This window comes from Dreissena polymorpha, chromosome 8 (assembly GCF_020536995.1).
Source record: "Dreissena polymorpha isolate Duluth1 chromosome 8, UMN_Dpol_1.0, whole genome shotgun sequence".
NCBI classification, from domain to species: domain Eukaryota; kingdom Metazoa; phylum Mollusca; class Bivalvia; order Myida; family Dreissenidae; genus Dreissena; species Dreissena polymorpha.
The window spans coordinates 10,111,813-10,124,963 of NC_068362.1; positions in this window are offsets into that span (position 1 = coordinate 10,111,813).

The following is a 13,151-nucleotide window of genomic DNA, read 5'->3' on the forward strand; positions in this document are numbered from 1 at the left end:
ATATTGCATTCCTTCCTGGATTTGACGTGCTTAACATGGTTTTGATTTTTTTGTGTTGAAGGCACTTCTATATAATTGTGTTGATATGGGTCCATTCAGCTTTGCGCAATATGCTGTCTTGATTTCTTTCTGGCATTTTCAGAAATTATCACAATTGTTGGGTGTTCTTGCCTTTTTGTAATGTCTCGATTCGGGTTTCAGCTGATATTTTGTTTTGTTTCTGGTAATTCATACAGCAGAGTTATTTGAGGTTTCATTTTAGATTGTATTTTCGGCTGGATGGCTGAGACAAGTTTGGATTTGAATGTTTGCCAGAGATGGTTGGTGTATGTCGTTGTTTTTGTCGTTGTTTTTGTAGAGCTGCACTACTTGTCTAGATATTTCTGTGACGTCGGTCCTCCAATTTATCCCAGTTTGCTATAGAGAAAGTGAAGACTCGTCTCGGTTTCTGCTTAATATAACATGGTTTCGTGTCGGGGTCAGCTTTAACATCTGTTATACCGGGGGTGTTGACAGTGGATTTGATTAAGAATCGGTTCGTGGTTAAAATTAGATCAAGAAGGCTGTTTTCTCTGGTGGGCGTGTCATGAACTTGAGTGAGGTTGTAGTAGATTGGCAGGTCCAGACGAGCTTGTTGAACATCTCTAGCCTGGGCTTCACTTCGTACCGATAGATTTGTCCTTGCAATACCATAGCATTTGAAGTCACCGGCTATGATGGTAACAAGTTCATTGTCACTCACAGCCATCTCAACTGATTTTCTCAGTTCGTTGACTTCTGACATACTTCTGTGTGGCATTTAGAAGGATGATAAGAGGAGCTTCTTATTCAACTTTCTCTTGAAGGCACAATTACAAATATTCCACCAGAGTGTCCTCTGCCGTTTCAACCCTACAATGCGAGGCGCATACCTCCCTGGACTGTAAGGTATATGTCGATGTTGGCCTGCGTGGTTTTGGAATCTTTTAGCAATAAGTCCCTTCCACGGACTATGTAAGGTTTGATGTAGTTGAGAGCTTCCTTAAGTTAGGAGGTTTCCTCTCCAACCCCCAACCCCCGACATGGCTACGACATCTTATGTTTGTTATGCGCGTGTTCTTGGGAGACGAGGAACAAGGTTGAGATGTGGGTTATGGACTGGGTCGTGGAGCGTTTTTGCCATGATCTGCAAGATCTTCTGGAGTGCATGTGGCTGAATGTGGAGCCCGATGTGATTCTAGAATCAATAGTTGACAGCGGTTCGTAAATGTTTTCGCTAAATTCGATACTTCTGGATGTGACTATAACCATGCGTTGTTTCGTATTTGCAGCATAGACATTGTATATGCGAGTGTTTTACTTGAAAATCGTAATCAGCAGAGCAGAGTTCGAGGTACGAACGATGATTCTATATATTATAGCCATAACAACAAAAGGCTTATGTGTGTTCCCACGTTACTGGGAGATCACATAAACCGCGCGGATATATGCTTGGGAAGAGTTGGACTCATTGTCGCCCCAGAGTAGTAGGATGGTGAATACTATTCTTTGTTGATTTAGCTGGTTCGACAAATTTCCAGATTATGTATCTCAGACAGTTACGAGAGATTCCTGATAAAAAGTTGGAGTATAGGGTGGAGAATATTTCCGCTGGATGTTGCTTCTTGTAAGAGGGTTGGATCATTGTAAGAAGCGTGATGATCATTAATGTATAAGTATGTTGTTAATACATAGAGGAATAAAAATGCTTAAGTTTTATAATATACAATAAATTCAAAGAATCTGTTTATTGCTTACACTTATAAGTTAAAAAAAATTCTTGGCATATAATTTCACAAGGTAAACATTCTCCTAGGAGAGTTGTCGTTCGTGCCTCAACATAATGATTGTAATGATCAGCAGTGTAAGAGAGTGAGTGTAAGAGAGTGGAATTTTAAGTGTATCGTGACCTACTGACCTTTTCTGTAAATAGTGTAGTTTAACCAGTTTTGTTAACTGGCAGACGCTAAACAACAACAACACCAAAGATCGATAAATAAACACATTAAGATATGTTTGGTTTGCTAATTACAAGATTACTATACTACTTGGGATAAGACACATACCATGGTATGTTTTTTTCTTATATAATTTATGAAATAGCTAACTTTTTGCAAATTATGCTTATAGCATATTTTCCGGATATTCATTATTATTCGGATAATGATTAATGCGATTCATTTTCATTCATTTTTGTGGTTTAATTTTACAAGAAGTTTCAGTTCCTGCACTCCATTGAGTTGCAGTTGTTTAAGAAAATTAAAGTGAAAAACAGTATTTTAAATATATCGTATAAGTACTTAAATATATATTGTGTAAGTACCTGTTATCGAACAGCACCTATTATCGGACATTTTATTTTGGTTCTGTATGGGCATGCGCATGACGTCACATCGATAAACCTATGTTAGCGTTTCCGATCGCCAAAATCGCCAGAGGCGATTGAATATTTCAGCTGGCGATTAAAGTTAAAGTGCTATTTCTCTCTTATATAAATATTCCCTTCTTTGAAAGAGAACTCGGTACCGTTTTCCACATGTAATCGCCATAAAAACTCCAGGTGGTAAAATATAATCCACTGATAAGAGATAACCGGACATACGTATCGTATATTCTAGCCACAATACACAGGTATGTATGCTGACACAGATGCATCACGGGAAATTCTCGGGTACCTTCCAGTCGCCGAACTGTGATGTTACACGTCCAATCCGTTACTAGAATGCTTAAGGAGGCGGGGTTATATGGTGACTATTATTTTTGATCGACGTCGGTCACTGAGTAAGAGTTTATCGCAGGTTGTTTAACAATGAATCGCATTTGTAGCATTAATACGCATACATGCCAGAAATTTTTAAGTCCAAAGCGGGACATTCCATAACAAAATTGTCGGGACATTTGACCAAAAAGCAGGACACCTAAAACGATCTATCATTCCACCTTTACTGTTGTCATTATAGTACTAACAAAAACTCTTGATACTTTTATTCAAGACATAAAACATCTGATATGAAGCATGAAATCTAAAACATAACAATAACAGTTTTATTAAATAGGACAATAGCAAACAACGAAGAGAATATTAATCTTTTAAGAGAACAAAATCTGGAACATTACGACAACAATACTCATTATATTAATTTCAATGGCAAACATTAACGCAGGGGAGGCTATCCAGTACACTGAAAGTACGGGTTACAGTAAACTATCTACAGAACAGTTACATCAGCTTGACACGGAATGCGCGGCCTTACACATTTCCGAAGTAGGTTTCTGGTGGATGTCAATTGTCGCGGCTTAATTGTAGTAGGGTCAAACTATCATGCATAGCACCTCGTTGTTTTTAGCTTTATTGGAGTAGGGTCAAACTGTCATGCATAGCATCTCGTTGTTTTTATTACAATTACACCCAATTACACTAGACAGGATGGGTATCACTTATTGGACTGTTTGTTGCAATATTGGTATATTGCACATTCGGATTATCCTGCTATTTTGGAACTAAACATTGAATGTAAAAGACTCATTAATGACGTAGAGTTAATTTTACAAAACAATTGTTTTGTAAACCGTTTCAAACAAAGACAAAAACAAACACATTTTCAACTTTTTTTCCATTATAATACAACTATCGATAGCAAAAAGCGACCACTATCTCTAAGACCACCATGGTGTGAATGCCTGATAAAATCAATAATTAGCCGATAAATCGCTGATAAGGTGTCACAAACAACACTGGTACACACAAGAAGTAGAATCGGATTGTTAATTGGGGGCAATAAAGGGATTTGCGGTGGTAAATGTTATCGAAACAGAGCTTGAATAGCGAATTTTATTGGGAACCTATAGACCTTACATCGTTTTTTTACGAATGTTGGGACAAATCGTCTCATATATAAAGGGCCCAAAAGCGGGACTGTCCCGCCGAGATCTGGACGTCTGGCATGTATGAATACGTAATATAAAAACGGTAAATAAAGCAGTACATTCAAGGCGGTCTCGGGCGTCATCATCACACCTAATCACTGTAAACAATTGTTAGTTTTGAGAAGTTAATTTCAATTGGTGAGCAATTAATTACTTATGGCGAGTAAGTTGTGAAAAACAATACCCGGTATCGCGGCAATATAAATATAAACCCGGGTATTAAATTTTAGCAAATATGCGTCACTGAGATCAATGACCCAAACATACAGGTTTTTAATGTTTATTCATAAACAAAATAACATATTTGCCATATTCTCTCCTATTCACTCCAGCTTATATACGATATACACACAATCATGAAAATGTGAATAAGTCGAGAAAGATCTAATGACGTCACGAATTTGGTGACGTCATCTTGTGTCATTGATCATGTGACTGCTATGAAGTTCTCCATGTCAGCGTTTAATGCAGTTCTCTCAAAATGTCGGAAAAAAATGCAAATAAAAGAAACGCAGATTCTTGCACTTGTGAGCAGTCTCGTATCAATTTTTTTAGACCTAATAAGAAACAGAAGTGCGACGATGAGGTAAAGTATGCATTTAATTTGCTTGTAGTATTATTTCTCAATAAAAAATGTTTTATTTGTGAATCAAAGAGAACGGATGGTTGTACACCATTTTCTCCATATAACCTGCATTATGTCCGGATATTTAATAACACCCTGAAATTAATATTTACGACAGAACCAAACTTGTGAAAATAATAAAGCGTATTATTGTTATTACCAGGTGTTACATTCATGAAATGTCTGATTTGTCGTTTAGAGATTATGTTTATAAACTAGTTTCGAGACGATTTTTTAATAAGTTTTTAACACCAGCGTAAATCTGTTGTGTATATATTGTAAATCCGCAAGATGTCGTTTCAATCATTTGTTGCATTTATTGATAATAAAACGAATACTTAAACCTTGTTTTAATGTTTTCAACAGTGCACCTCTACAATTGTACATGAGCAACAAGCTGCAACGTCAACAGTTACGATAGATACGCCACAGCCTTCAGGAAATAACGCACCGCCGATAGCGTCTACGGATCGAAAGTTCAAGCGGGAATGGAAGGAAAATTGTCCGTTCGTACGCTTTGATTGTGCAAAGCAACTCATGTTCTGCCAAATATGCGAGTCTGCGGGGAGATTTAACATATGGACTTCAGGGTGCAACAAAATGAAGGTAGACGCCATCAAGAAACACACAGTGACCAGCGACCATAAGTTTGCGTTAGCTGCGCAGAACGCGTCCGTTAGTATTGAACAGGCGGCAATCAAAGCAGCAGAAAAGGAGCGCGAAGGTGTAGATGGACTTATGACAAATTTGTATTATTTAGCTAAACGCAACGAACCATCAAGTTCTATTAGTGACTTGAACAAACTTCTTGTGCACCACAGCGTATCTAGATTTGGAAGCATGATGAGGGCTGACAAGTCTCTGCCATATGAGCATCATGAAAGCGTGCGTGACATGCTGGATGCGATTGCAGAGGTGGTTAGGAGGCAACTGATTGACGACATTCGCCAAAGCGGGGTATTCTCTGTCATGTGTGACGAATCGACAGATGCCTCAACGGATAAGACATTGATATTTTATATATATAACTTAATTAAAACAAAACAACGGAACCGCCTTTATGTTTCAACAGTAAACACTCTCATGATGATGACTGTTGACACGCCTGACATTTCGGACATGAACCAGTTCAACTTTGGACGTGCCTTTGACGTTTGGGCGGTTTCAAAGGCCAGAAGGTTTGGTAATAAAACAAAATAGTGTAAATGTGATTTTGTGTATGTGCTGGAACATAAAAAAAAACTTAACTTGATTACATTGGAAAGTTTTACTATTACTAGATCATCAATCCGGTTTGTTTATTTTAAAGCAAGTACATGTACATGTGAAAACTGCCTCACTGATTTATGTGTGAACTACATATATATTATTATGATTGATCCACACTATGAAGTTATGTGCTGTTGAATAAAATATTGTTTTGCTATATTTTACTTCAATGCTTGTTGATACTAATAAATTGATGATAATACTTATGTTGTTGTTGATGTTTGGTAAGTCTAACACACATAAAAAGTGGTTCACCAGCGAAGAAAAAAACTTCAAGCAAAAAAAGAGCTAATTTCAGAAAAAAATAGTCTTAATTTTGCTCAGGAAATAGCCCCAAAACGCACCACAGACGATCTAGGATCCAAAAATGTTCAGGGGGGGCATGCCCCCGACCCCCCTAGATTTGGCTACTAAGGTTTTTTCCTTAGCGCCAACCTAGTAAACAAATGGTCGTACATGAAGTCCATTACTACAGCCTACTTAGCTTGAAACAAATGCGCAAAAAACAGGTTAAACGAAGCATTTATTATTATTTACACGGGTTTATGTGTTTTTTGCTAGTACTTTTTGAATGCATTATCAAAACGTGCATTTACACCCCAAAAAGCATATTTCTGTTTGCAATTTGATTGCAGCAACACAGATTTTTTCGCCGAGTCCGGGTCACATGATTGTCATGTGACTTTGTATATACTGGAGTAGTATTTATGGACTGTCCGGTAATAGGTCATGTTTACATCGGCTGCAATTTTGTTTTGTCTGCTAGAGGGGACAATAACCAGGGAATCATTGTTATGAATTCTTGAAGGATATTTGCTGGAAAACTTTACAGATAAGTTATTCAATTATTGAACTGTTAGTCACTTGTTCATGCAAACAAAATGTTTTTGTTCAATTTTAACTAAATTTCTTAGGTGTTCGATAACTGGTTCGTCAACCATAGTAACTGCCAAATGGTTGGCAAGTATATTTAAAGGTTTTTTCTTGGATTTATTTGTTGATAAAAAGAACTTTGCCATGAAAAATGAACTAATATATCCTGGGTTTGTTTTCTACCAGCAGTGTTTTTTTTTCATTCAAAATCGGCCCTTTTTCTGGTCTGGTAACCGGACCCATTCCCAATAAAAAAGTATATATTTTTCCCAAAATGGGAGCTCAAAATTCCCAATGGAAGGTTTCCAAAAAAAAACAAAAACATTTAGATCTCAATATTGTGTTCATCTCCCATCCATATAAGATCAACCGTAGTAAATATGATACTGGACACACTTAAAATATCCTCAATTTTGAAGCATTTGATAGCAAAACAACAACATTAGTTTATTATGTTGAATTTGACACAGTGTGTCAAATATTAAATATATAAAATCAGCAATTAAATGAATTTGCTTGTTGACCACATCAGCTTCTGTTGAAATTTGAGGTTGCAGTAAAAACAATTGATATCATCTGTATTGTAGTACATGAACGAAAATTTCAAGAACACAGGTCTGGCAGGGCTTTTTTCCTGTCTCTGTTAATTGGCCCTGGCCCCCTCACTTTGTGAAAACATGAGTTGCAAACTTTTGAAAAAAAAAATGTGAAAAAAATGAGTTGCAAACTACTGAAAATTGTGACTTCTTTTCGACTTGTGCATGCTATTTCACATTTTATTACCACGAAATTTGTAAACATTGTAATTTTTTAACTTGCTGCTGTCAACTTCAAGAAAACAAGCTTCTGTAAGTTTGTGACGAAGCAAATTGTGTTTAAGGGTTACAAACAGGAAATAAATAGAACATCCAGTATATACTTCTGTGGGAGGAATACTCGCCGCTTACCAGTATGCTCTGTCAATTTACTGGTATGTGCACCAGCTTTAGAAAATTGAATTTTCTTTCAGCTATTTTCAGCATACGTCACCGCTACACATCACGTTAGTTGCAAAGTTGTAAACATTTCTTCCAATTATGAAACGGGTACATGTATATCTTCCATAATTCTTGACAACGTTGCACCTAAGCTGTGTTATTAGCATTTTTTATGCAAGAGTAACTGAAATCCGGTAAAAAGTAGACCAGTTTATATGCATAATAATTGGATTTGTCACCTTTATAGGGCCTTTAAGATTATAAATAACAAGTTGCTTTTAATGTATATGTTAGGTATTGTTCTCAAACATAGTTTTAAGTCCTTCAGTGCCTTTTACACTGCATACCGTAATGTGAGGATCTTGTTTGTGGAATTAAATACCCCTGAGGTGATTATAATAATTTAAATACCAATATATGGCACATACATGTACATTTTTTATTAAATGGTCAGCAAATGTATTCTCCACTCAATTACCTCTCTAAATAGTTATTAAAGTTCAATTGCCCTTAAATTACCAGTTAGTGTACATTCCAGTATTAAATTCAGTGTAATTATTGTATAGCCTCCCCTTATAGCAATGTAGATCAATACTGAAAACAATGTCACCAACTGGCGGGAGCACACAGCCATCAGTAGGAGATATTGGCATATTGATCACGTTCTATTCCCATTCTCATTCAAGACACAGTTTCAGTTCTCTATAGAGCTGTGACTGGCTTCCAATTGGATGGAATATATTTTATGCCTGGGGGAAAGTACTGTATGTGAATTGTCATAAAATATGTATGGTCAATGCTGGACAGTGCTCAATAGTTAGGGAGTTTTATCAATTATGAATGCTTATAGATATATGGATTTACGTTATGCATGGTTGAATTTTTAGAAGTACAATAAATAAGGTATGTTAAGGCAGAGTGGTTATGAATGTAACCTATTTTTGAGGTTAAGCCAGATTTGTTCACTTTATAAAAAAAGATTCATTTGTTATGATGATATGCAAATGATAACGTATACCTCATGGTGATATATATGTTTGGCTTGCACATGTTAAAGCAACTGATTAAAAAAAAATATATAATTCAGCTTTCATTCACCCTTTCATATTTATTTTTACTTAACCTTGTTTCCATTCATTTCACAGTTCATTTATCATTAAAGCAGTCGGTGACATTTTCTTTACAGCACCATATGTAACCCTACCATCTTATCATTGGGCAAATGTTAAGGGTATTATAATACCGTATTATAATACATCATTGTAAGCAGTAACATGTGAACACATACATGCATATGCTAGCATATAAACATTAAGCATACATATGTGCTATTTTAGCTTATATTTTAAATTACCATGATTGTTTACATATAGGATGACTTATATTGTATTTTGACTGGTAAATTGTGGTTATTGAAATGATGCTCATAACTCAGTAAATCAACAGACTTGTAATGATATTTATAATTATCAATTTTTGTAGTGATGTTAATGAGCAGGTTTTATTGGTAGTGATGAAAATAATAAGGTTTGGTTGTGATGATGAACTAGAAATCTAAAGAAATGAAATGTTTAAATTATTTTAAAATAATAACAAATTAATGTAAAAAGATCACAAAATGTTAAGTTATAACAATGACAATAGTTATACTAATAATTATAATGATAATAATAATAGTATTTTAATTATTATCTTTAAATGTTTATTGTTATAATGATTAAAATTATTGTTGTGACTTTTAACTGATTTTGATTTTTGTTTAATAAGAAAAAAGTAATATGCATGTAAACCGATTTTTTTTATCAGGAGCAGTAAATGGTTATCGTGACATGCTGCATTAGGAGTCTTTTGAAGAATTGCTTTTCTTCTGTATTTACAGAAATATTCAATACAATATTGTGATGTGCGATGTGAAGCTAGATAACGAAAGTAAATTCCTTTGGGCTAAACCTTTTAGCATTATGTTTGTCTTTCAATTGTAAAGCCAATCTTTTGGAAGACCACTTTTTGTTCAGACTTTCACTTGATGGTTTTGAATGGTGATGTTAAAATAATATAAGGCTACAGTGAATATTTTTGTTCTTGTAATCTTGAATTCAAACAAATATAGTTACCCGTATGTATTGTGATTTGTGTATCTCTTAAAGAGACAGTCAACCGCGATTGACAAAAAACCAGTTCTAAAATACCGTATTTTTTTACAATTATTAGTTTATATTGATTAAAATATCAAGACTGGTATATTACATTACTTGACGGTCCCTTTAAGAGATACACAAATCAGAACCGGCACTTTGAGTTTGAAAGGTAAACATTAAAAAGGGGTAAATTGGAAATGTATTTGAAACCCATGAATTCTATTTTCAGTTTTAACAACTTCAGAAGTCTAGTGAGTAAGGGCAATGCTGGAACAATTATTAGTGTCTACAACACCTATTTGGCATAATACATTGTATTAAGTGAGCTACGTTGGTTCCAATAGCAGCAACAGCAACAATACAAATTATATCAGACCTGAAAGGAACCAAGAAATAGACACGTTTCACAAGGCAGTAAAAAAGGAAAATTTCTCTACAGTAAATATGAAGCTACAAGTAAGTACAATATTAAAAGTAGTTAAGTCCAGAATTTCTCAGACTATTTATATTATAAATTTGCTTTTCTCTGCATACATTTTAGTTTAAACTTGTTTATTAATAATTATTATTATGCCTCCAGTAGGGTGGCATATAGCAGTTGAACTGTCCTGTGCGACTGTCCGAAAACTTTGACATTGGCCATAACTTTTGCAATATTGAATATAGCAAACTTGTTATTTGGCATGCATGTGTATCTCATGGAGCCACAGATTTTGAGTGGTGAAAGGTCAAGGTCATTCTAATAGGTCAAAGGTCAAACATATGGCTTCAAAGCGGGGCAATAGGGGGCATTGTGTTTCTGACAAACACAGCTCTTGTTTTAGCTCAATTGCATCGAAAGCCTCAGGCATATTGAAATGCTATCGAGTCTGTTACCTGGGCCTTGAACCAGACCTTTATGTCTTTTTGGGTGACCTTAACAACGTTCCCACAGTGGGGTAGACACCCATGACCTCACAGTCGCTCGGAGGACACCATATTCATAACATCACGGAGACCTTTTCATACATTTTAAAGCATGACTATTTTAACTTCTGTATTTCCGAAATTGTGATACAAATTTTAAACAAACATACAATTTTGCCAGATTACATACAAAGAGCAAAGTACAAATTTTATTTAATTTAAAGCATAATTTTGATAGACATTTTGATACAAATTCTCAATTATAATATAATTATGTAATGAATAAAAATTCTCAACTAAAATAAGAAAAAATTATATACACTTCAACACCGTTATTTCGAAGTTGTCGGGACCATTTAAAAAACTTCGGATTAACGATAATTCGAAATAAACATTTGACAGAAGACTTCATTGATTCCTTAAAAATAAAATGTTGTGGAATTCGCATGGCTCGGTTACATGCTTTCTTAAAAACGTAAACTAGTCAGATAGCAATAGATTTCTACTCGTAACACACGGGGGAATAAAACGATTCTTGTTCTTGTTTTTATTTTTCTCTTATTACAGAACATATAAAATAAAACGAATAACACAAATTATCTGACATACATGCATATGAATACATTTTCGGAAATGAATTAACCTTTTTTTAAATGATACGCGATGTTTCTCTGAACAACGGCGTTCGCGCAGACGACAAAGGTGCAATTATGGCTTTTGACGCGCCACAGCAAAGGTGTGAAATTACACTCAATATTTTGCAGTTTTGCCTTCGAATTAATAATTGATAATTAGGTGCGAATTATAGTGTTGGGACCAACAGAATCACTTCGAATTAACGATTTCTTCGGTTTAACGAAGATCGGATTAACAATGAAATTTTACATTTAACAAACAAGAATCAAAATCGGGACCCGAAAAATACTTCGAAATAACGGGGACTTCGGATTATCGGTGTTCGAAATAACGGTGTTGAAGTGTCAAGTGTATTACAGTAATCAATGTATAGGTAGTTTAATTGCCTATTAGACAAATGATAAAACAGCATGTGAGAAGAGTGGGAATGTGCTGTGTTGTAAAACATTTGTTCATTCATGGGAAATCAGTAATAAGTAATACTATCCATATGTCACTTTAACCTTATATAAAAATGTACCACAGACACTGAGACAGTACAGTGGGCGTTGGTGTAACAGTTTTATGGAACATGAAAATGTGTTACATTGTATTTACCGGTAACTCTCTGACGTTACTGTGGAAACAGTTGTTGATTATTGCAAATAGTTTTGCAGATATTTCATTCATGTGTTATAAGAGTATAATAAGTATTGTGACACTTACATGCTCAATTTCCGTTAAGGAATGAAGTGCTTCAGGCTTAATTTTTGGTCTAGAGAAATACAAGGTGTCATTGTGAATTTATGAATTAAAAATTTATTAAAACAAATATTATAAACACTTGAATGTTTGAGAAGGGTGTAAAACGCATATTATTTTGGTTCTCTGTATTTGAATAATTGATATATCGTGAAACACAGAAGATATTTGTTGGTTTTGGTAGATTTGATGGTCAATATGAATTAATAATTAATCAAAGAAATTAACATTCATTTGACCCGCAAACAATGGTTTGAGAAGTGTAATATTGGAGTCCCTCTCTCAGTTGGTCCATCATTTTGCCATAAAGGTTTAACCCATTTATGCCCAGTGGACTCTCCCATCCTTCTAAATTGGATCGATTTATTTCAAAATTAGGGATGTCTAGCATATTTATTTCTATATTTAGAATATTTCTAACAGAAATTCCTTTAAGCAAACAGCGCAGACCCAGATGAGACGCCACATCATGTGGTGTCTCATCTGGGTATACGCTGTTTGCCAAGGCCTTTTTTCTAGACGCTAGGCATAAAGGTTTAAACATTTTAATTGAGCAACCTTCTTTAACATTTCTCAGGCAATTAAATGGATTCTTCAAGTATGTCATCCTCATGAGATGTTACTGATCTGAAAGAGACTTTTTTGTCAACATTGGTCTACACATTCCTGAGTTATTTGCCCTTGAACACAGACAAAAAAATAGTGCTGGGTCACAGGTCATGTTTGTAACAAAGCTCAAGATAGCTTCAGGAGTGGTGCAACTGCAAGTGAAAGCTTGTATTTTTTTCTGTTATCAAGAGTGGATATTAAACAATACTTTAAAGAGACAAAAACATTATATTTTTCAACCTTCTGTTCACAATTTTCAATGTTCTAACTGGAGAAATTTGCAGTAATAATACAATAAAACTCTCATAAGAGCAAAATAATGACATAGCTCAACTTAAATTAAGTCAAGGTTTGATAAACAGTTTGCATTTTAGCCCAGTTTTCTGAAGATATGCTTCATATCTTTTTATTTTTATGTTCCTTTCAGGTTAA